The 24,629-nt window shown below is 37.5% G+C and overlaps 1 protein-coding gene across 2 annotated transcripts in view; it reads right to left on the bottom strand.

The window, feature by feature from the left end:
* The window catches only part of Grm7 (glutamate metabotropic receptor 7), a 905,956-nt gene that overhangs the window by 318,423 nt on the left and 562,904 nt on the right, over nucleotides 1–24,629 (bottom strand). The gene's annotated exons all lie outside the window — the stretch shown is intronic.

Below are 24,629 nucleotides of genomic sequence, written 5' to 3'. Positions count from 1 at the left end.
CCATTCCAAGGACTGGGGTTCTGGACAAAATACAAAGGAAAAAGCAAGCCCCAATACTAGCATTCACTGCTCTCTGTTTCTGTGGCCACACTGTAAAAACTGCCTACTCAAGTATCTGCTTCTGTGTTTTCTGTGACATAATGGGCTGTACCCTCCAACTGTGAGCTTCCATGAACCTGTTCTTCTTTAAGTTGCTTTGGTCAGGTATTTGGTTGTAGCATTAAGGGAATTTACAGTTATACAATATACAAATTTTGTCATCTCCAGATAATAACTGATGTTCTAAATTCTTAGTATAGACATGGCTGTGCAGTAATTATTATCATTATTCTCACTTGGTACATGAGAAATCAGAGTCTTAGAAAAAAAATACAGCATGTCCAATGTCAACCATTATGCTCTAGTCTATGTTTTTGGCTATTTCAGCTGCTGGTCAGTGAGTAACATTTCAAGGCCTTTTTCTTTTGGTGTTGTCCCATCATGGAATTGACTTCCTAGTCAAAGGAGAAATAAAATTGATTTAGGAGAGGCCACAGGTAAATAAGACTGTCACTTTGATGTTATTCATGGCACATCCACATTAGCACAGACTCAAGAGTCCAAGTACTATACAATTCTCTAGCTGCTGCTTCTGGAATGGGTAACTTCAAATATTACAATGAATCCATGAGGTCTTAAGAGGATAAAGGTGCCAAAGAAATGAAAGTTCAGACTCAGACTATCACTTGGACTAGGCTTGAATGCCAAGTCCACTAATGTCACTATGTCATGGAAACATAGGAAGCCCACACTTTGAATTGCTGATCTTCCTTTTGTCTACTTGTACAAATGAAGATGACACCATCTCCTTCTGTCACTCTCCATAGTGCCATCAGTGACAGTAGGAAGAACACAGAAACTTGGGAAGTTTAAGGCCAAGAGTCATAGGAGAAGGTGGAAATACTAACAAATACTTAAAGTATCCAGCTTTTTCCATATGCCATAAAAATTGTGCCAGTGGTTACAGGGACAAAGGCAGAAAGCATTTTACATACATTTTCTCTTTAGGTGTCACATTAACTCTAAGTAGTGGGTATTACTCAGAGCTGTACTTTAAAGTCAGAAATGAAGACTCAGAAGAATTTGATAGCAGGGTGCCTGGTCTACAGTCATAACTGTCACATATGCTACACAACAGGCTTATATTTTGGTGAGTGTCATAATCACTTGGACAGCTGATCAGGGAAGTGGAGCCCAGATTAACTGAGTAAGAGGGGAAACTAGGTTTTTGTTTTCTCTCTCATCTTCTGGTAATTACCATACCTACCAAAGATCTATAAAAGTCCTATGGAGTTTGCTGTGACCCACATACCATGCCATACAAGCAGAAGATAAATAATGTATGTGGTCAGGTGATAGATTTGGGAAATCAATCAATGGTTGTGTGGTTTGACAGTGATGGGGTAACCCAGGTTCAGAGAACAGATCCTCTCACACAAACCCAAAAAGCAGATGCATAGACAAAATTGTATCATCCACTGAGGCTCTTCTTGATGCTTGGTTTTGCTTGTCTGAATCAGACTTCTTACAGAACCTAACAACCCAATTCCACCTTTTATCAGCTCATGGGGTAAGAAAAATGGATTCTTGTTAGTTCCCTCTATTTATTTCCATTCAGAAAGAAGGAAAGTATCCACATGTGAGACCTCCAAGGTTTAAAAAGCATCTTATTACAGCCATATATTTACAGTGCCTGAGAGTACACTTGGAAGCCCTTCCAGGGAGGTACACTTTGTAGTGATGCTTACTAACAGATAAAGTGTTTCTGACATCGAAGTGGGGCACAGCCTCCCCTCTGCCTAAGCATTTAAGTCCCTACCCATAGTTTGTCACTACAGTTTCAGAAACCTGAAGATTTTCCCTATCTTCCATTAGAAACAGGGCACTTCATATAAAATGTTTAGTGATCCAGGTGGGGCAGAGACTTAGGGATAGAATCAGACATTAGAATAACTAATAACAGGGCTCCTTCCTTCTCCATCTCCCTCCCTCTGCTCCTGTGAGAAATGACTTCTCCCCATCTCCATTAAATTTCAGAAGAAAAATGATCTTAACATATATCAATACAATTAAGAACATTTCCAGAGTTTGGAAATATAACCCACGGCACCAAGTCCCACAGTTTTGATTCAAAGGAAACATAATTAAAGTTTTGTTAAAGGAATACTATCATTCTTTTACATGAAGCAGATGGAATTCTTAGTGTGAACTTATTCCTTTGGTTGAGCAGATACATTTCATTTTCTAAATTTTATTCTAGGCTAGTCTAAAGCAGTGTCTCACTGGTACATGTTCAGCAGAACTGCCATCATTTGAGAAGTTAATTCCAAACATGAGGGAGAAGGAGTGGAGCTTCAACAGGCATTACAAACAGTTCTAGCTGGTTCTGTCCTCTTTGAAATGAGGAAATGATCCTCAGTTACCACCTGGAATCTGTGGAGTATAACTTAATAGATGCGTGATTCATCCTGGGGACATGATTAGTAGGTGGACCTTCTAGTCGACAGGCAAAGGAAGGTCTCACTAGAGGGTGATGTGAGGAATATTAGCAGGTGTCATTAACAGGTTACAGAGCAGAAGAAGGTTTTACATGCCATCTAATACACCTGAAATATACAGCAGCTAAGGCTGCTAGGTTTTCAACTCCAGTAGTACATCACTGTCAGAGGAACATCCTCATCAGTCCAAGTGGCACACAACACCAGAGCATTGAACTTTATACCTCAAATGCAATGGCTATTAATTCTTCTTACTGCCCTGCTTCCAGCTCAGGAAACCCATGCTGATGTTTAAAGAACACAGTACTCATCACAGTACACAAGAGTTAAGCTGCCATTTAGGGTAGACAGTGAAACTCAGATCCTCTGGAAAATCAGTAGACCAATCTGGGCATCTTATATTTATAGGATGGATATGGTATATTCTACCATTGTTAGGTACATCTCTCTCCATTCAGTGCATGTATGCTGAGTGCTGAGCTGTGTCTAAGCTCCATTGCACTGAGAAAGATCATTAAATGTCATGAATGAAGTATAGCATGAATCTTAGAGAGTCTTATTAATAAAATCAAACCTTGGGCCAGGTATTGGGGTGAACGCTAAAATATCAGAGAGACAGAACAAGTCATAGCTACTTCACCTCACCAATTCCTCAGCTGATCCTGTTTCCTCAGACTGGATGCCTCTGAGTCCTCATCCAGAATGAATCTTAGCTGAACTGCTGCTCGAAAGCCTGAAAGCATAACCAGCCAAATGCTGCTAGTTTCTAGTCTTCATGCCTTATATATCTTGCTGTTTTTGCCATCACTCCCTGGGATTAAAGTCTCATTTCTTGGGATTAAAGGCATGTGTCACCATGCCTGGCTGTTTCCAATGTGGCCTTGAACTCACAGAGATCTAGAGGGATTTCTACCTCTAGAATGCTAGGATTAAAGGTGTGAGTGCCACAATTTTCTAGGCTTTGTATCTAGTGGCTGTTTATTAGGGTGCACAATATTTTGGGGAACACAATACCACCACAATGAAGTACATGACTAAACCAATAAAAAAATAAGGATCTTAGGAAAGGATCAAGATAATCATCCATATTTATACACCCAGATAACAACTCGTTAGAAGATGGAGTAGAAATCCAGAGTTGAAATAGCTACACACAAAAAATAAACACAAATATCAGTTACTCTACAATTCGTATGGGAAAATATACAAAGGCCATACTTTTCTGAGAAAAAAAGAGGAATTGTCCATGATTCCTTGAGGGTGGGAGGACAGAAAGAAAGAGGAGAGTTAACCATACTAAAAATGCTATGATTAAGCAATTCTAAATTCCCTTGGATAAAAGAGGAGAGGACATGGCACAGAAGAAAGGAGACCACACCTCCAAAACATGACATAAAGATCACAGGTAGGTATGGGAATATAATGTATTTGAGAATAAGGTAGCCTTTCATGTCTATAGCGAAACAAAGCTCCTCTTACAGTCATCTAACAGTCATCAACTTGTTGGGGATTATGGATGTGATCTCATCCTATTTCAGGGGTTAGGGATGTGATCTCATCCTATTTCAGGAATTAAACATCATCTAGCCCCCAAGATATATTGGGAAACCTCAGGTAGACAACTCTGAATGAGAGTCAGTGATTTGGGAACTTTCTTAGAGGATGACTGTTAATCACATGGTTAAAGGAACTGGTAGGGGTGGGTGTGTCCTGCATCTTTGCCTCAGGTACTATGTAGAGTTCTATTGTCCTGCCTCCCTTCTTGCATATTCCTGCATTCCACCCATGCCTGCATATTCCTGTCTTGACTTTCAGGCCTAGAGGCCATAGTCTGCACCAAACTAATATCTGACTTTCTAACTTGCATTTCAGTAAAGTTGAACTAAAGTAAATTAAGTTAAAGAAATATAAATCACTTTGGATGACCTCATGAGATAAAGCTAGACAGAGTGCACCTAGAAATTCTTTGACTATGTCTTTTGATGAGACTGGTGGCAAGCAGCCATGATTTTTGAGCAAACAAGAGTTATTGCAATGGAAGTTATTACACAAAGAACAAACCGTTCCATGGGAAATGTTTATGGATAAGGCAGATAGAGTAAGATACACAACATTATTCTAAGAAAAGTGCACCCATTCCTAGTGTCTGGTGAGGTGATCATCATTCTGGTTTCAATTAGCAAAATAGTAACCCTTGAATAATACATGCATGACTGAAATCACTGTATGGCTAACTTCAACTAACACAATGACCTTTAATTCATGTTTTCACCAATGACACAATTTCATTTCTTTAGTCTTTGCTTATGCACTTATTGATTCTGTATATGAAACAATCACATGTAGGGAGAGAAGAGGAAGGTGGGTAGGGCTGTGTATGGGTATTTTTTTTTACAACATTACCTGCAGATTCCATATAATATTCAGGCTTTTGCAAGTATTAAAACTTTGTAGAATGGTCATTCTCTAAGACAAATTAATTTTGGTTTCTATGCAAACATTTCACAGATATAATCTATTAATAATTCATTACTGCATATAAAGTGAGCATATTAAGCGTATTAATGTAACTGCATAGCAGTTTCCACTAGCATAGCAGACATGAATAATAAATCCTGAAAATCAGTGTTACCACTGTGATTTATTCAGTTTAAGTCTTCAGGAAGCTAAATTTAATACAAGAATGGATGAACTATTTTGGTAAGAATGTATGTGTCCAAGAAACTGTTGTTACAAATTTACTATTTATAAATGTTATACTCAAATATGAACCTTAATTAATAGTGATACACTTAAGATAACTTACTATGCTCACAGATTCAGTTTAAATGCTTTTGTTGGGTGTACTTTGTGTAAGTGCACTTTTCTATGTTCTCTTGAATTTTAATCTATCAACTCTTGAAAAATTATAAGACAAAGGCCATGGTGCTTTCACCTGTATAGTCTGTTCACTATCTTCATAACATAAGTGTGATAGGTGGTCATGATTGACTTTCAGAAGCCTAGGAACAGTAGTGTATGCTGCAAATATTGCTTATTAATTAGTAGTTCTGGATTATTCTTATTTATAATAATTTTTATTCCCTATAGGACTCAAAAGACCTCAGGATAATTTATGACTGTGACTGCTGAACTATCAAGTGTGTAAGGACAGACTGTAATAGTGTAAGGACAGAAGGACAGAGTTTCTAGTGGTACACCTGCAACTCAAAGCTAGACTTTTTTTCTATAAAATTGCAAGAATGGATGTCCTCTTTCAACATTCTTGACAACAACAAGATTGATAAGAGGACTAAAATACACTCCTTCTTATATGAAGAAATCAATAGGCAGTCTTAAAAAAATCAAGATTTGGGGGCTGGAGAGATGAATCAGTGGTTAAGAGCACATATTGTTCTTGTATGTTAAAAATCTCAACACCCATAATGTATGGTACACAACTGCCTAAAACATGCAGTTCCAGGGGTATCAGAGGAGGAATCCTTCCTCTACTGACTCTTATGCTCATGTATACATACCCACACAGAGACCCCTAAAACACCCCCCCCACACACACACACTTTTAAATAATAATAAAAATGAACCAGATATCTACCAATGTTTCTCTCTTCTGTCTCTGGAACTTAAATACCCCATGTTAGCTGTTATTTGTTCAATATCCAGAAAGAGAAAAATCTATGAGTTTCCAGTCTGGAGCTTTGCTCAAAGAATGAGCTAGATAATATTTATTATCAACAACTACCTATGTAGCTTCACGCGGTACCTCTGAAACAAGGTCTGCCTTTCATAAAGAGTGGACTTCAGATATTTAAAGGTATGTTTACCAAAATCCTATATTTCTGGATGCCTCTCTGAGGGCAGCCTTTCAACAACCTACAAAAAGCAACTTGCCCAGAGTCATTCTTTTGAGGTCTCATCCTCTAATCTACATGAGGTATGTGCAGGAATTATTTATCTAGAGCAGCAGTTTGTGTCCCTGTGCATACCCTAGGATAATATGTGGCATTTGTAAAGAGTTCACCTATTCTTTGACTCTAAACCACATCAACTAAATTAGAGCACCTGCTGGTGGTTCAAATGCATGAGCTTTTTACTTCCCAGGTGGTGTGGATACACAAGCAGACTTATGATCCAATACTCTAGAAGATTACACAATTTAAGCCATTCAAGCATCTTTTATACATAGTCCTAGAAGACCTGCACAAAATCTACCAGAGATACAGAAGACAAAATCTAATTGGAACATATGATTCTTTATGCACATATATGTATTATCTATTGTGATATGATATCAAGTCTTGTACATAAATTATGAATACTTGTCATGGATGTTTGCATTTTGACATAGTTATTTTTGAAAATGTTATTCATAGTATAAAAATTTGTCATAATTTTAACTGATGGTTGGAAAATTTACATGTTCGTTTAAGCCAGATGTCATTTTAATGGCCAAACACTGAATTTTTGTTTGAGTGATAGATTGTGTGAAGACTTACATAATTTTTATGCTAAATCTTTGAACACATTTTAAAAGAATTGTATCAAATTATCATGACTGGTTTATCTGTGTAAATTCTCTAGCAAACATAATCTAACAAGATAATGAATTTTAAGTGGAAAATTATTGATCATTTGAGCATATAAGATCTGCTTATTTTCCCAAGAGAAAAAACAACACATCAAAGGCCAGAAAATTATTCTACATGGTGAAGCTACACATTTTATTTTTAATAACAGTACAAGAACCATGTTGCCTGGTTACCATCTTCATTTTGTACTCTGCTCTAAAAATGTCTCAGCAGCTAGAAGTTTTTTTGTAAGCTGAACATCTAAACTTATATAATCAAACATATATAACAACCCAAAGGGATTTATCCAAAATTATATTTCATTTTCTTTCTGATCACAGATTCTTCTACTGCCTAAAAGTTGAGGGAGGAAAATTAACAATAACATTTTGAAAGAAGGACTGGTCAGTTACACATCTAAAAAGGGCTTGAAGGAAAACCAAAAAACCTCATAGTAACATTGGTCATAAAAGTATGAGCAAGCATTTAATATAAGAATTTTTGGTCAATGAGTTCCCAGAGATAGCCACAGCAATACAGGCTGTTATCATAGCTCTTAGTGGCCCACTATAACTAGATGTCAAGACTCTATTACTGAAGGTCAAACACTTAGGTGCACAACATAAGTCAGTCTTGAACTGACCAGGAAGCTCTTTCCCTGAGGAATAGTATTCTTCATGCTGAAAAGCCGCTGGGGAAAAAAGACACTGCCAGTATTACCCATTACTGGATCTTGCATGATACAATATCAACCTACCAGGCAGATGTGCCCACTGATGCAATACCTTCAAGAGTGTTTATGGGAATAACAAATTGTTCTCTTGATAGGATTTGAGGCTGGTTCCATGGAGGAAAATTCAAACTTGATACTGTGTGTTCAAAGTCTATGGGTAAGAAAGTCATACACAGCCTTCTTGAAAAAAGACTTTCACAAGTTTAAGCCAATTAAAATTTTCATCACAGAAGAATTCCTGAGACTTTTTCCCTTGTTGAGGAGCACCTGGTAGTTGATGATTGCTGGAGAATGAAGTTACTTTTCACTGGGGTTATGGCTACTGGTAGGTTACTCATGCTTCATGGATGACCTGACATCCATGGCCATATGGGCTTAAATGACTAATTAATTTGTTTTTGTTGTTTTGCTTTTTTGTTTTGTTTGTTTGTTTTTAGAGGACATGAAATTGGAAGAGAGATTCTTAGAGCTGAAATGGGGGGGTTGATATCAAGATATATCATATGCATCTATGAAATTTTCAAAAAATAAATCCATATATTTTTTAAAAAAGAAAATAGTTTTCTGGGCATATAGGAATAATATTTAATTGATATTTTAAATATATTTTCAAATTTTGATAACAAACCTCATGCTCACTTAGGGATATTTTCAGGTTTGATCAGAATTCACCAACATTTCTTTAACCCTGATGTAGTAGCAGCTCCTAAACCCTTCTAGTTTGAATGTTATTTCTCAGTGTATGCTTGGCTTGTGGATACATTTTAGGAAATGTAAAATCAAGCTGTGAGTGGATGTCCTTGTGAATAAATGTCTTCACTTAAAGGACCCTAAGTATCAGAAGAAAATTCATATCATTTCATCTCTTCCAACCCGAGTTACTAATGTATTTTTGAAAAGGGGACATTGCTCTGGGTTTTGTAGAGGGTGAATTGTCATGACTTTGACACTTTTATACAAATTCTATTTAATTATCATTTTTTTCTAGATCCTAGTGCACAGTTTTGAATGAATGTAACAGAGGTGAACACTTCCCAATCAAATTTTCTTGCCTAGTAAGTTGTGTTTTGTGTTTGTCTGTTTTTTGTCTTTTTAAATGGAATTGTAAACTTAAGACATGCAAATGACAGCCACATGTCCCTAGAAGAAGATATTTGCTTCAGGTGCGAACAGATCAATTAGATACGAAAGGAGCAGAGATGGAGGGTGCAAAGGATCTTGCAGTTCAGGGTTGCAGTCCATTTCCACGACCTTGATGTGTCCCTTGCTCTTGAATCAATAAGATATCCTTTTGTTCTGAGTAAATCCACCATTCTACTTTGCCTTAGGAACATCCCACTGTATGTCTGTGGTAATGTTGGTCAGATACAAATCTTGCTCTCAAGAAGACTGCCAAGAAGTGAGACACAGATAGTTTTAATAGGTGGGAGAGAGGTTCCTGAGTGCTATGGATGTGCTGATCCATATATACAAACATTTCTCAATCTCATCAAGATGGATTAATATGTGTTGGAGAGCAGTGAACTTCAAAGGCTTAAGATATGGTGTTGAATAAGGAGAAAGTCTACTCAGTGTTTGTTGTTGAGAGTGTTAAAACTCAGTGTACAGCCACTTAGTTCAGAGGTAGCTATCCTAGCTTCCCTTTCAACAAGGAATACTGTTGGTGGAAATAATTTTCTCTCTGTACTTCACCTTGGTGTCCAAACAATGTGGTAACATTAAATAATAATGTCTTACCTCAGGTGTAACATTTCTCATAACAAAATATGGACATTATTGTTTGGACCACAGTCCTACTGATAACTTTCTTTCCCTCTGTGGAATATGCAGAGTGCCAGACAAGAGTTTAATGACAATCACAGGCATAGGCTGTACCTGTGATTACTCCCCAGATCAGTGATATTATCAAGAGAAGATGCATTTACATTTGAGTCAGCACAGGTGGCTTCTTTGTCACACAAATTTCAAGCATGTGTTGGATATAATCAGAAAATAGCTTGATAGAGTAATTAATTACAGCAGAGATTAATTGAATCAAGAGGTATTATGTTAGAGAGATTCTGAAAGCAGGATACATATTTCCTGTCATTGAGACACATTCAGTGTTTGGTGGAAGGTAGGAAAATACAAATAAACACAACAATGTAATGGCCATTCTGACCACTGTTTACTGAAGGGTTTTTTTTTGTGTGTGTGTAATTTGTTTTATTAAGATTTTTTTATTCATACTGAAGGTGTTTTAAATGAGTATACTGGACTAAAATTATAAATGCAGCATTATAATTCTTACCAACTACATACTAGTTAATTATTATTATTGCTGTTTGGGGAATGAGTACGTGAATGATCATAGCATATTGGGGAAGAACATACTTGTAGCACTGAGAGGGGATTTCACATTCGTTGAGTGACAAGGTTATAGAAAAATTAATTTTTATTGTTTTGTGCAACATTTACAGTGCTATGTAACCACCATGCCTATTCTTAGATCAGTATATTAGCATTCTATCAGGAAGTATATTTTCCCCCAAATTTATCACATAGAAATTATGGCCAGAGTCTGGAAAGATGGCTCAGCTATTAAAAGCACATACTGTGATTTTAAAATACCAGAGTACCCACATCTGGTTGTTCTCAAGTACCAAAACTCCTGCTCCCAGAGATCCCATGCCCAGCAGACATCTGCACTCACACATACACATAGCCCCCACACAGACACACATAAAAAACAAATCTTTAAAAAAACATGGAATGAGGGACAAAATATTTCAATTCTAGTCTGATTACTTTAGAGCTCACACTACTCATTTTTCATATGCAAAGTACTATAGGTAAAGAACTATTGAAATGCTTTAATGAAATAATAATTTAATATCTACTGAATCCTATTATTTCTATGTTAACCTATTTGTCTGGGATAATGCATTTAAACGTTCTTGTAGCTGTAAAATAGATACTAATCATACATAATTCTATACATTACAGATAAGTTAAAAGAGACACATATAGCACAGGGAATATGTCCAGGACTGAAGATTTGATTTTATGCCTGCAAAGATGGAGCCTTTCAACCTCAGCAATAGCTGATGAAGCTAGAAGTGAAACAAGTTGATTTGTAGAAAGATTCACAGGAACATGGTGAAAAGAAGGACTTGAAAGGGAGTAGACACAAAAATGTGGTTGTTCGATTTATAGTTTGGGGGACCTAGATGTTGATTCAAAGAGAGTTTAAGAGAATTATTAAAAATAGAAAAATGGGATGATTTTCGAATTTTTGATCTTGGGGTGATGGTTGAAGCACAATGGAAAATGCTCTAAGTGTGAAGCTGTAGTTTCTGAGAGCAGATAAATGTCTATGATACTTGGCACTAATGAAAAAGATGAAAACTTCAAGGAGAGATATATTCAAAGAGAGCACTGTGTGTTGATGGGAGGAACTATGGGGAACACTCATATCTGAGTATATCAATGTAGAATTTATAAGTGGAAGGCAGGGAACTAAATGCAAGAGAAGTGGTATGAAGGATAGTTTTAATTGTCAACTTGACACAGTGTATACTCATCTTCAAAGAGAGTCTTGATGAGGAATATTATAGATTAGAGTGACCTATGGTCATGACTATGGAGTATTATCTTGATTGCATAAATTGAGGTGAATGTGGGTGGCACTATTTCATTGGCTGGGCCCTTACTAAATGAAATGGAAAGAGAGAGCTGAGCACTGGCATGCGTGTGTCAAATGCTCTCTTCTGAATTCAGGTGGAATGTGACCAGTTCTCTCAAATTTCACTGCTGTGAGTTGCCCACTATGATGGACTATAACTGGAAATTGTGGGTTAAAAGAAACCCTTTCTCTCTAATGGGAAATAAAGTGGATTCATGAAAAGCGGTGCATCAGAGCCTAGATTACAGAATGCCATGACTTAGTAATATCTATATTTGGCTTCAAGGGCATGTGACTTTTGGTAGTCATAGAGGGTCCCAGGTTTAAATGCTCGCAGCACTTTCTTGAAAACTTCATTTTTTAATCATTCTTTGTGAAGCCAACTTTTTTTATTTTTTTCTTTATTAAGAATTTTTTAATTCATTTAACATCCCAACCACAGATAACCCTCTCTTCCCTCCTCCTGACTCCCGCAACCTTCCCCCTCCCAACCCACCTCCCATTCTCTCCTCCAAAAAAGTAAGGCCTCCCATGAGGAATCAGCAAAGCCTAGAACATTCAGTTGAGGCAGGTCCAAGCCCCTTCCCCTGTATTAAGACTCTGCAAAGTTTCCCACTATATGTAATGGACTCCAAAAAGCCAGCTCATGCACCAGGGATGGATCCTGATCCTATTGCCAGGGGGCCCTGTAAGCAGACCAAACTACATAACTGTCTCACTTATTCAAAGGGCCTAGTCCCATGGAAATATTTAAGGAATTGCTCAATACCCTTAGTTATCAGGGAAATGCAAATCAAAACATCTCTGAGGTACCATCTTACACATCTCAGAATGCCTAAGATCAAAAACACTGATGAGAGCTTACGTTGAAGAAGATATAGAGCAAGGGGAACACTCCTCCACTGTTGGTGGGAATTCAAACTTGTATAGCCACTTTGGAAATCAGTATAATGATTTCTCAGAAAATTGGGAATCAATCTACCTCAATACCCAGCTCTACCACTCTTGGTCATATATCCAGGGAATGCTCAATCATACCACAAGGAAACTTGCTCAACTATGTTCATAGCAGCATTATTCATAATAGCCAGAAACTGGGAACTACATTTTAAAGTAAATGCCCTTTCATTTTCCTTTTATAATATTCATCCTAAACTACAGAGCAAGTTTTGGTATGATCTCAACCACTGCATTTTCAACTCCCCATCAAATGAGAAGTCCCCTTTAAAAAAATGATCTAGCTGTAGTCTGGCACATTTTGCATATAAATCTTCCATCACAGATATTTGCCGTGCATTAGGGATAGCTTCTGGTATATGGAATCACAAAAGTGCAATGAACAAAAATCAGCTTCTATATGATTTTTTGAGAATTCTTTCTAGTTACAGTATTGAAGAAAACAAACCAATGTCCTTCCATGAGAAAAACGATGTTCATAGTGGGGCAGTAGTGATGCATGCCTGTAACCTGAGCACTTGGGAGGCAGAAGCAAGTGGATCTCTGTGAGTTCAATTTGAGTCCAGCCTGGCTTAAAAAGCAAGTTCCAGGACAACTAAGATTGTTACACAGAGAAACCCTATCTTGGAAAAAAAAAGAAAAAGAAAAAAAAATGTGATGATGTGATGTTCATGATTTACTTTAAAATTTTCATTTCTGTGGACTGAGCTGTTCACTCACAACTTCTAGGAATATGTTTAGTGCATAGCAGGCACTCAGTAAATACTAATGAGCTGGAGATTCTGAGTCACATACCCTTAGTGGTTTCTAAATTTCAGCAGAGTTGTTTGTTATAATTTGACTCTGAAATGCCCTCTACAGGACAATGAATGAGCTTGAATACTTGGTCTTCACAGGGTGGTGCTGTTTTAAGAGGTTGTAGAGTCTTTGGGGTCTACCTGGTAGAAAGAAAGCACTTGGGGAAATCTTTAAAGAATATAATTGTTTCTGTTTTGGGTCTGCTTCTTTCTGAATCCTGCTATGGCCATGTGAACAAGACATTGCTCAATTCCCACAGCCACAGATCAAGATGCTATCCCCTACCTAAACCACCATAATAACCTGAAAGCTCTCTGAAACCGTGATCTGAAAATAAGCCTTTTATCCACAAAACTGAACCTATCAGGTATTCTGTCATAGCAATAGCATTAAAAAGTAGATTGTACACAGTTAAAAATAATATTTATGAGTCAAGCTTACCAGTTTAGGAATTCTAAGCGTATAGTTATTACCAAAATATAACCTTGAAAATATTTAAAGGTAGTAATTATGCATTTACTCAATCTTTTCACTTCTTCAAATTTACCTTTGCTGGGCGATGGTGGCACATGCCTTTAATCCCAGCACTCAGGAGGCAAAGGCAGGCAGATCTCTGTGAATTCGAGGCCAGCCTGGTCTCCAAAGTGAGTTCCAGGAAAGGGGCAAAGCTACACAGAGAAACCCTGTCTTGAAAAACAAAAACAACAACAACAAAAAATTACCTTAAACCATAAGATGAGAAATCCCTATAACTTGGGTCAATGCAACATTGGTTATGTCTCACTTGTTTCAGTCTCTCACTCAACCTCAGCACTTTTCATCCAATGTTGTCATGATTCCTGTGGTTGGTGGCATTCTTAGACTTTTCCTTTGATATGTGAGTAGTACTACCACAAGAAATTTATATGCTACTACTCTCATTGATTAATAAAGAACTGACTGGCTGGTAGCCAGGCAGAAAGTATAGGTGGGATAGACAAACTGAAAATAATAGTAGGAAGAAGGACAGAGTCAGTGGAGATGCCAGGAGATGCGGAGGAAGCAAGATATATATGAAATGAGGTAACAAACTGTGAGCCACGTTAGAATTTAAATAAAAATATGCATCAATTTTTCTTGTAAGAGTTAGCTAGTAGCAAGCCTGAGCTATTGGCCAAGCATTTACAATTAATATCAGCCTCTGAGTGATTGTTTGGGAGTGATGCCAGGAGAGGAAAACTCTGCCTACATTTACAAACATTAATAAGTGTCTTGTGACAGACAAAACTGATTGGGGTCAAATGAGAGAATCATTGTTTAAAATAAGGCAACTCTTTTTGATGGCTTTAGGTAAATGAAGGGTATTTACTTTATGGAATTGCACACTTTCCCTTTAAGCATGGAGAAATATTAATGTAAAATATTTTCATTGTGAGACACAGGGTTCCTGGAGTTATGTGTTAGTATTTAGTTGTCCAGAACAGGAGTCACCAAAATTTCTTTAGGATCAACTTCCTTGGGAGGATGAGATTTAGTTTTATCTTTATACTTTTCATTAGTTTAGTTACTTATTGAACTCTTCATATGTTCTCCATTGTTTACAAGTGAAATGAAGACTTTTGGTAAATCCTAGACAATTGACATATTCACTGTGAAAATACATAATGAACATACAGGAAGTAAGGGAACTAAGTCCATGGACACATTCTATGAAGATGAATCAGACAAGTTCCTGGGATACTGTTTCTTCCTTTCATCTCTGAAGGATTCATATCCCACAGCTCATGAGAAATGGGGACACAATTACATTAAAGAAGTTTCTGTACTTTGAGATATGGAGGATATTTATAATCACAAGTCACAGTAATCAGGTTCAATAAGCAAGAGGCAGTGTGTTAGAAAGAAGATGTTAGAATAAAGAGTCATCCCGGAGCATAGGTGGTTCTAAGGAAAGAGTGGAGCTATTGGCAATGGAAAATATTCCCCACAATGCTGGTGCATTTCTCATGAATGAGATCACTTACTTGAGTTCATTTTACACATACACACACACACACACACACACACACACACACACACACACACGTACTTATACACAGTATATGTGTACATGTTCCTGAGCTGCTTTCATCTATCTATATATATTTTTTTTTTTTTTTTTTTTTTTGGTTTTTCGAGACAGGGTTTCTCTGTGTAGCTTAATTTAGGTACTCATTCTACTGTGACTTTATTAAAGGAATGTAATTTCTACAGACATTCTTAATACTTAAATTTAATCCCACAAGTAAGTGTATCTCTTGCCGATGATCAAAGATATATATTTTTCTCAATAAACAGAAATCCACAACTGGTAATAAAGGAAATGGGTGCCAGTGGGGGTATCCAACCCCAGTATGCACATCTACAATTCAACCTCCATACCTAAAGATGGGATGGAAAGACTGTAAGAGCCAGAGGACCCAGGAGTCTGCTGTAAAATTTTGTCTTCTTGACATAATAGGGAAGCTACATATGTGAAACCTCAACAGTACAGTTGTCTAAACAAAACTACGTGGCAACATCAGTTGACATGCCAAAGTGGATGAGATAAATCTCACAAGGCTCCACACCTAGATTGAGAAGCCATAGGCAATTAATGACTGTTGAAGGCAGGAGAGTCAGTCTTCCACTGGGACGAGCCTCTTAATTGGTTACACAGTGGTCAGTCCTAAACTCATATGCACACAAGAAACACTAAATGGATTCAGCGGGTTGTATTTATATATTATATGTGAATGCATATATATATATATATATATATATATATATATATATATATATATATATATGTGTGTGTGTGTGTGTGTGTGTAACAAAAATAATTAAAAAATAAGAGGTTATGAATTTGAGAGGGAATACATAACAGGGATGAATTGGAAAAAGAGGGAAGGATGTAAATGGATATAAACATGCAATCATTGGAAATATTATAATGAAAAATATGAAGCACAGAAAAATAAGATGTCTCCAACACATTTTAATTGAAATGTAGGAGATGAACATTTGCTGATTTGTGAGTGGGCAGTCAATGAGGATTTAATAGCTCTTTTTTATGGCTAGTAATTACTTTTAGAAACCAAAGTGAAAATAAACACACTGTAAGGTGCCATACATGTGTATTCCTAGCCCTCAGGAGGCTGACCCAGGTTTACAGATTTCAAGGATATCCAGAGATACATAGCAAAACTGTGTATCAAAAAATAATTACAAAATAATTGATAAAATGCCAATTAGGTTAAAGGGAATTTCCCCTCCCTTAGGTTGATATTTTCAGTTTATGTGATTAAAGCTTTGTTTCATTTCAATTTATAAATAGAGGATATATTAAATTGAAGATATAATTATGAATTTCAAAGTGTAATTATTGATAAATTATTCAGTTTATACCCAAATTCAGGCTTACCTAGGTCTCAGAGGCAACTATGAGACAATTTTGCCTCGAAAGGTTCTTCCAAGGGATGAGAATCATGGTTCAAATAGAACCATGGAATCTTGGTGCTCATTTCTTGCACTTAATGATGAGAAACTAGAAGAAGCCTTGCTCTCTGGCACAGAACTAAATACTAGACACAGAAAAGGGAAACGATAAGTTCAAAACATTTTTAAATTGTAAATTTAATGTCAGAACAAACCACCATCTTATTTTCTACATGGAACTCAGATGGGAGAAAGAGAGTAATGCAGCAGTTAAAATTTTATATTGACTCTATATTTCTTTGAAAAGTCATATACTTACAATTGGAGGAAGAATAAAATATCCTAAAATGGGAACTGAATTGCAGCTCAGGAATGATAGAATAAAAATGGGGATCATAACTTTGAATGGCTTCAAATTCATGTCTAGATCACTCACTCTATGAGCATGCTTATTAGCAGGAAAAAATAGTCAGAAATTACTGAAATTCAGAAGAGTAAGAATGCTGTAAAATCTCAGATAGGAGAATATGGGAAACATACAGAGACAACCAAACCAAAGTAGTGGGAACTCATGAACTGTGGACCAATAGCTGTAGAGCCTCGATGTGACTGGACTAGGCCCTGTGAATAGGTAAGACGGTTATATAGCTTGATCCGCTTTAGGGGCACCCTGGTGGAGGGATCAAGACTGAACCTAGGGCACAAGCAGGTTTTTTGGAGCTCACTGCCTGTGATGGGACACCTCACACAGCCTTGGTGCAGGGGGAGGGGCTTGGACCTGCCTCAACTGAGTATATCAGGTTTTGCTGACTACCCGTGGGTGGGAGGCTTTGCCCTGGAGAAGGTGGGTATTGGGGGTGGGATGGAGGAAGGCTGGGGGCGGGAGGAGGGAGGGGAGGGGATCTTTGGTTGGTATGTAAAATTAATAGAAAATTTCTTAATAATAAAAAAGAAGGAAGAAAAAAGAAAGATGAAATATAGAAGAAAAATCCCAATGTTGTTCTTCTAAAAATTCCTGTGCATTACATTATTACCTAGGTGAGAGCACATGATATTTTCACAAATACTCTTCAATGTACACACCACTGAGCAGCAAGGCATGAGCAATGACATGCACAGCATCATTGTTGGAAGAGCCATAACAGTGACAGCAACACTGTCTTCCATGAATGACAGAGTAGATGGACACACAGCAGTATATTTGTAGCCTGATATCTGTCAGGAATTACAATGAATGAACTAATGTGGACTACATCCCTTAAAATGGCAGTTCACATCAAAACTAAACAATAACCGAAACCACAGAAAATCTTTTATTCTACTAAAGTAAAGTCCACAGTGTGATACTATTGCTTGGTAGTGTGGGCTAGGAACAAAATCTATGAGGATGACCAGAGACACTAAGAGAGCTGATAGCCTTACAAAAACAAGGTGACATGAAGTTTTTCTTTCAGTGATGGGGACAATGATCCAACAGTATACCTATAACTGTTTTTTCCTGTTTCTTTGAGGTGATTTTTCATTACATGGTTGATTAGAAGCCCTTTTTAAATTAGCCAGGAAGTGTGTGTGTATCTACCCTCTGTATATAAGACATTTGGAAGATTTACAGAAGCTTGAACTGGAGATTAAGGAGATTGAGTCAATGCAACGCAAAAAGGCGATGAGGGTTAGAGGTCAGAGCACAGGTTTTGGAATTAGACATAACTAGATACACATTCAGGTACTATTTGTTTTTATAGTTTAATGGTCTTGAACATATTAGCTAAAATTTCTAAGATCAGAGTAGAAAGCAGGAGAGGTGGAGTAGACAGTACAAGAAGGTTTGGCGAAGATGGCGGAGACAAGCAGATGCAGGTAGGCCTGTGGCAGCAGCCTGCGGAGGTAGATAGGTCCGGCGGCAGTGGGTGACAGGGACATTTAGGCCCAGCGGCAGCTGGCGGAGACATTCAGGCCCAGCGGCGGCCCACAGAGGTGGACAGGCCCTGCGGTAGAGATAAGCAGACGGAGGTGGACAGGACCGGCGGCGGCGGCCGACAGAGACATTCAGGCCTGGCGGCGGCCCACAAAGATGGACAGGCCACGCGGCGGAGACAGGCGGACGCAGGTCGGTGACTTGCGGAGGTGGAAGGGCCCGGTGGCAGCGGCCGACAGGGACATACAGGCCCAGCGGCAACCGGCAGAGACATACAGGCCCCATTGCAGTTCGGAGAGGTGGATGGGCCCGGCAGCAGTGACAAACAGAGGTGGGTAGGCCCGCGGCGGCAGCTGGCAGAGATATACAGGCCCATTGGCCGCCCGCAGAGGCAGACAGACCCAGAGGCAGCTGACAGGGACATAAGGGCCCGGCAGCGGAGACAAGTGGACGCTGGTGGGCCTATGGCGGCGGCAGCGGCGGGCCACAGGGGTGGACAGGCCCGGGGACGGAGAGGGGCGGACACAGCTTGGAACGGGTCGCCCCTAGCCCCAACACCTGGGGAAGAGGCTATCTCCGTGGGTCGGAACCAGGGCGAGTCTGGACACTCTGTCTGGGGACAACCCAGGGCCCAGCTGCTGATCCTGTGAAACCCAACAACTTGGAGGTGTTGGTGAGACTACCCTGCTCAGCTGAAACCCATCTGGGAGAGGATTCAGATGCCTACAGTTTGAAGTCTGAAGAAACAAAATCAGCTGAGGAGTTGACAAATGAACAAAACATGACCTGGGAACACAGAAGAAGGCGCTACCCAGTCACCAAACCAGATCACCAGAATCATAAGTATATAATTCACCGACTGAAATCAGCTGTCCCTGAAGAAACAGCCCAATAGCACCAATTTAACCAAGAACCCCTACTAAACCAAGACTAAAAATTAGAACAAGAGAGGCACTCTCAGACACAGACACCACCTGCACCGCACAGAGGAAAAGATGAGTAGACGCCAGTGCAAAAATACAGGCAACAACATAAAGACCTATATGGCAACATCAGAACCTAGTGATTCTACACCTGCAAGACCTAAACATACCATGACAGAAGAAACAGAAGAGATCAACCCTAAAAATGACTTTAAGAAGATGATAGAGGCCCTTGAAGAAGAAATAAAACATTTCCTCAATGAGGAAATAAAAACTTTCCTTAAAGAGGAAATGAAAAACTACCTTAAAGAGGAAATAAAAACTTTCCTTAAAGAGGAAATGAAAAACTCTCTTAAAGAGGAAATAAAAACTTCCCTTAAAGAGGAAATGAAAAACTCCATTAGAGAGGAAATTAAAAACTCCCTTAAAGAAATGGAAGAAAAAACGAACAAAAAATGGGAAGAAATCAAATCAAGCCAAGAAAAAGCAATTAAACAGATGAAAGAAACATTCCAAGATCTGAAAAATGAATTTGAGACAATAAAGAAAACACATGCTGAGGGAATGCTGGAAATAGAAATCCTGAAAAAACAAACAGGAACTACAGAAACGAGCATAACCAACCGATTGCAAGAGATGGAACAGAGAATCTCTGACACTGAAGACATGATAGAGAAAATAGATTCGTCAGTCAAAGAAAACACTAAAGACAAAAAAGTCATAACACAAAACATCCAGGAAATTTGGGACACCATGAAAAGACCTAAGAATAATAGGGATAGAAGAAGGAGAAGAATACCAACTCAAAGGCACAGAAAATATATTCAACAAAATCATAGAAGAAAACTTTCCTAACCTAAAGAAAGAAATACATATGAAGATACAAGATGCTTACAGAACACCGAATAGGCTGATCCAAAAAAAAAAGTCCCCTCGCCACATAATAATCAAAACACTAAACACACAGAACAAAGAAAAAATATTAAGAGCCGCAAAGGAAAAAGACCAAGTAACATATAAAGGTAAGCCCATCAGAATAACACCAGACTACTCAATAGAGACTATGAAAGCTAGAAGATCATGGACAAATCTCATGCAGACACTAAGAGACCATGGATGCCAACCCAGATTATTATACCCAGCAAAACTCTTAATCACCATAGGTGGAGTAAACAAAATATTCCAGGATAAAACCAGATTTAATCAATACCTGTCTACAAACCCAGCCCTACAGAAAGCACTAGAAGGGAAAATTCAACCCAAAGAAGCTAAACACATCCATGAAAAATCAAGCAATAGATAATCCCACACCAACATACACCACAGAAGAAACAAGCTAGTGTAGCTATCCTAATATCTAGAGAAAAAGGATGTTTCAAAAGAGAAGAAGTCTTGTGGCAATGCCTCAGTGGTCCAGGTAACTACTAGAACTCGGAAAAGTTGGTTGAACTTGGGATTGACTGGGAGGCCAAAGATTTAAAAAGCAGAAGATTCTCTCAAGACACAAGTTGTGTGATAATAGTGTGTTTTGTGTGTGTGAATGAGAATTTGTAAATGTTGAATTCCAGGCTTCGACAGTCATTGTCAGTGCAGATTAAGCTGCAAGTATTTATGCTTTAAAACTTAAATTATAAAGCTAGTTACGTCTTTCTAACAACTAGTTTTAATGTTTATGAGCATATTTTACCTACATTACCTTTTCAGGATGTTGAGAAAGATGTATCACAAGCAAAGGCTGGAGGCTGGGGGCTAGATGGTTTTGAGGAAGAGGTCTTGGTGGACTCTTTCATAGAGCAAAGGGAAGCAATGCCTTCTGGGAAATGAGCTAAGTTTTAATCTAGTCTTTAGGATTAGAAGTCAAAAACAAAAATATTAAGGAAAGGAAAACCTAATTGATCTTTGAAGTATTGTTATATGGAATTGAGTGGGACTTTTGAGGCCTTTCTTCCAGAAAACAAGGACTTGGTTGTTAGGCCTATATTAGGCCTAAACCTTGGTGCCATGTAGTTGTACTTAAATCATTTCAATGGAAAGTATCTTAGTGATTGGAACTTCTAGTGCAGTTTGGAGTTCTTCCATTTGAAAAATGTGATATTTGCATGGGATTGTTTGAATCTTGTTTTCTAGTCCCTCCCCATCACCACCCTCATAGTCTGAAGGTAGATTTTTCTCTTGATAAAGGAACAAAAAAGGTGAACATCTTGTTTGTAAATAGGTATCTAGTAACTAGTGGTAAACTTGAAATGGCAGAATTCTTTAAAGCCTAATTCTAGATAGCCTTAAGAAAATATATCTTAATTACTTTTGAACCTGTATTCACCTTGTTTTTTTTCAAATATCTTAAGTTATATTTTCTTTTTCAGAGCTGCTTCTTATTTGGGGCTACTTTTTTTTTTTTAAATTGAGGCGTAATTCATAAAAGGGTATATTGTTTTGATGAGACTTTTTACAACTGTGGCTGGATGTCTTTCTTTAGTCTTCCAAGAAGGGCCATTTTACTTTTTTAGAGTTACTTTTTAAAGTCATGAGGTCAACAACTTGGACTACTATGCATGTAAGTGCTAATGTAAATTAAAGCCCAAGTTGACCTCCAGCAGCAGTTCATTCTATGTTGACAGTGAGAGAACACTTTGCCTGTTAGGATACTGTTACTCGTGGACTGAAATGCTGAAGAAACCCCTCCCCCTATTTTGTTTTTTTGCAAAAATCAAGGTATATTCTAGGGTTTCCTGGTTGACCTCAACAGATAAACTGAGATGATAGTCTTAGTTCAGAAATGATCTGAATGTAGATTTACAGTCTACGTGTACAGCTGGCTAAGTGAGATCGCTTTCACAGTTCTGCATGTATCCCATCGGCTCCCCATTAGTCACTGAACTCTTAAAATTGGTATTGTAACATTATTACAATGTTTTGCGCCAATTTTATAAACTTTACAGTACAATATGTGTTCCTTTTCTGAGGCAAACCAAAGGTATATTTCTCAAGGTTCTGCTGCTATCAGCAGCATTGATGGAGGATTTTTTTTATACATTTGTAATAGATAGAAATAAACCAGAAAAAAAGAAGAAAAAAAAGTGGTGGAGGAAAAGGTGAACACTGCAAGAATACTCAAAAGGGCTGAGAGTTGCAAACGCCAAGATTGGCTTTGCATAGTAAATGGAATAGAACAGCTCTGAACTATAGCTTACTTTTCCTGGTTTGGTCTGACAGAATGATTGAATGCTTTTGTGCAAAAATCAGAGCCTTAAAAACAAGGATTTGGTGAGATTGTAAAATGGTGTGCCACTTTGGCAAAACAGTCTGGTGGTTGGTCAAAATGCAAAACATTGTTACTCTGTTACTCAACAATTCTACCCTTAGGAATATAACCTCAAACTACCGAAAATGTGCACCTATGAAACATGTACATGAAGGTTTACAGCAGTGTGTTGCTAATAGTAAAAAAGTTAAAACAACTCAAATAGCTATCAAATACTGGAGAGAAATAAAATGTGGCTTATTCATACAATTAAAAAAAAAGAAAAAAATTTCTAAGATCAAGTTCATTTCAAAGATGTGTGTAATACTAATACTCTGTGTATTAATATTAAAATATTAAAGTCATTATAATACACTGCCACAACATAGTAATGTCATAATAAATATTATATAAACCAATGTGGTAAATATAGTACGTGTGTGTGTGTGTGTGTGTGTGTGTGTTGCTCAAAATAAGAAGAGAGATACTCATTACTGTGGCTACTAGTGACATCTCCACTAAACCACAATCATTCAGAGGTCTTTACTAAATAAGTCATCTATTTAGTGATTTCGATTTAGGTCTTCTATTGCTAGAAGATCTCTAGAAATATTCAACTAAGACCAAACTGCTATGGGAATTATCAAGATTTTAATCTAAATCTTGCTGAATGAAGACCTACTTAATAAACTTATCAAATCCCTAACATGAATCAAAATTTGGAAGAGAGCTAAACAGTGTGACAGGAGGCACATAACAATATGAAATAAATGAGAAGAAAATGAATCAAATGTGCATGCACATGAAATCATTCTGATTTGAAATCTAATGCAAACAGAAAAAGTGACATACAACTTACTTGCTTGGATAATGAATGATTATAAAACAAGCATCTTTGCCACCAACACCCAGTCGGAGAAATAGATTTATCCCTAGGAGTTCTTTCTACTCTATCAGCCTTGCTCATTATCTAGGCTTTTATGATAATCTGTTCTATGATTGTCTTTGTCATTTAAGGTCGTAGAATTAACTGCTAAGCAAATACAGTATTTTTAATGTAATGCAAACAGAATAAAGCTGAGTGTACTTTGTGATTTATGCATTTTAGTCAATATTATGTCTTATTATCAAGAGTAATTCTTAGGAATATACCCCACACTAGGTGATTAATTTTCATATTGACAGTTTACAAGATATAAATATACCACTGTCATTATTCGTTCTGTCTTTAGTAAACACTTTGCTACCTGTGTTTGATTTGGAAAGGAGAATGTTGTAAATCTTTCTGCTTATCTTTCAATGCATTTATATGTAGATGTGATAATATTCACAAAGTGATTATTTAAATTTTTCCACTTTCCACTGCCAACACATGATATAATTCATATAAATTGAACCTCTTCTTCTGACACCTCTTTACTTGACAATGTACAAAGAGACAGGATTCAATAAACTTTTTTGGACTTTGAGTATATTGCTATTATTATTTATAAGTCTTTAGTGAAAGACACAATTTATATAAATTGAAAGCAGAGGTCACCAAACTATGAGCTATAAGCCATATGTGAGGTTTGCTATCAGTTTCTACTTTTCATTTAAAAATAGTAAGATAAGTTTATTTTATTTTCAAATCTTTTAGAAGCATTTCCTTTATTTTTGTAATTATAATGTAATTGCATCACTTCCCCCTCCCCTTTCCTTCCTCCAAACCCTCTCATATTTTTAAGTGATATACATAAACAGAAAAATTATACACATTAGATGCATGACCACTGCAGTGTTTTGGTGCATGTTCTGTTAGTAGATTGGTTTTCTCTTCATGGTGAAAAACATGTGAATAGATCAACTTGAAGGAGGG

The sequence above is a fragment of the Peromyscus maniculatus genome, chromosome 3, assembly GCF_049852395.1.
Source record: "Peromyscus maniculatus bairdii isolate BWxNUB_F1_BW_parent chromosome 3, HU_Pman_BW_mat_3.1, whole genome shotgun sequence".
Taxonomy (NCBI): Eukaryota; Metazoa; Chordata; class Mammalia; order Rodentia; family Cricetidae; genus Peromyscus; species Peromyscus maniculatus.
The sequence above is the reverse complement of the archived record's forward strand: the minus strand, read 5'-3'. Positions and strand labels throughout refer to the sequence as shown.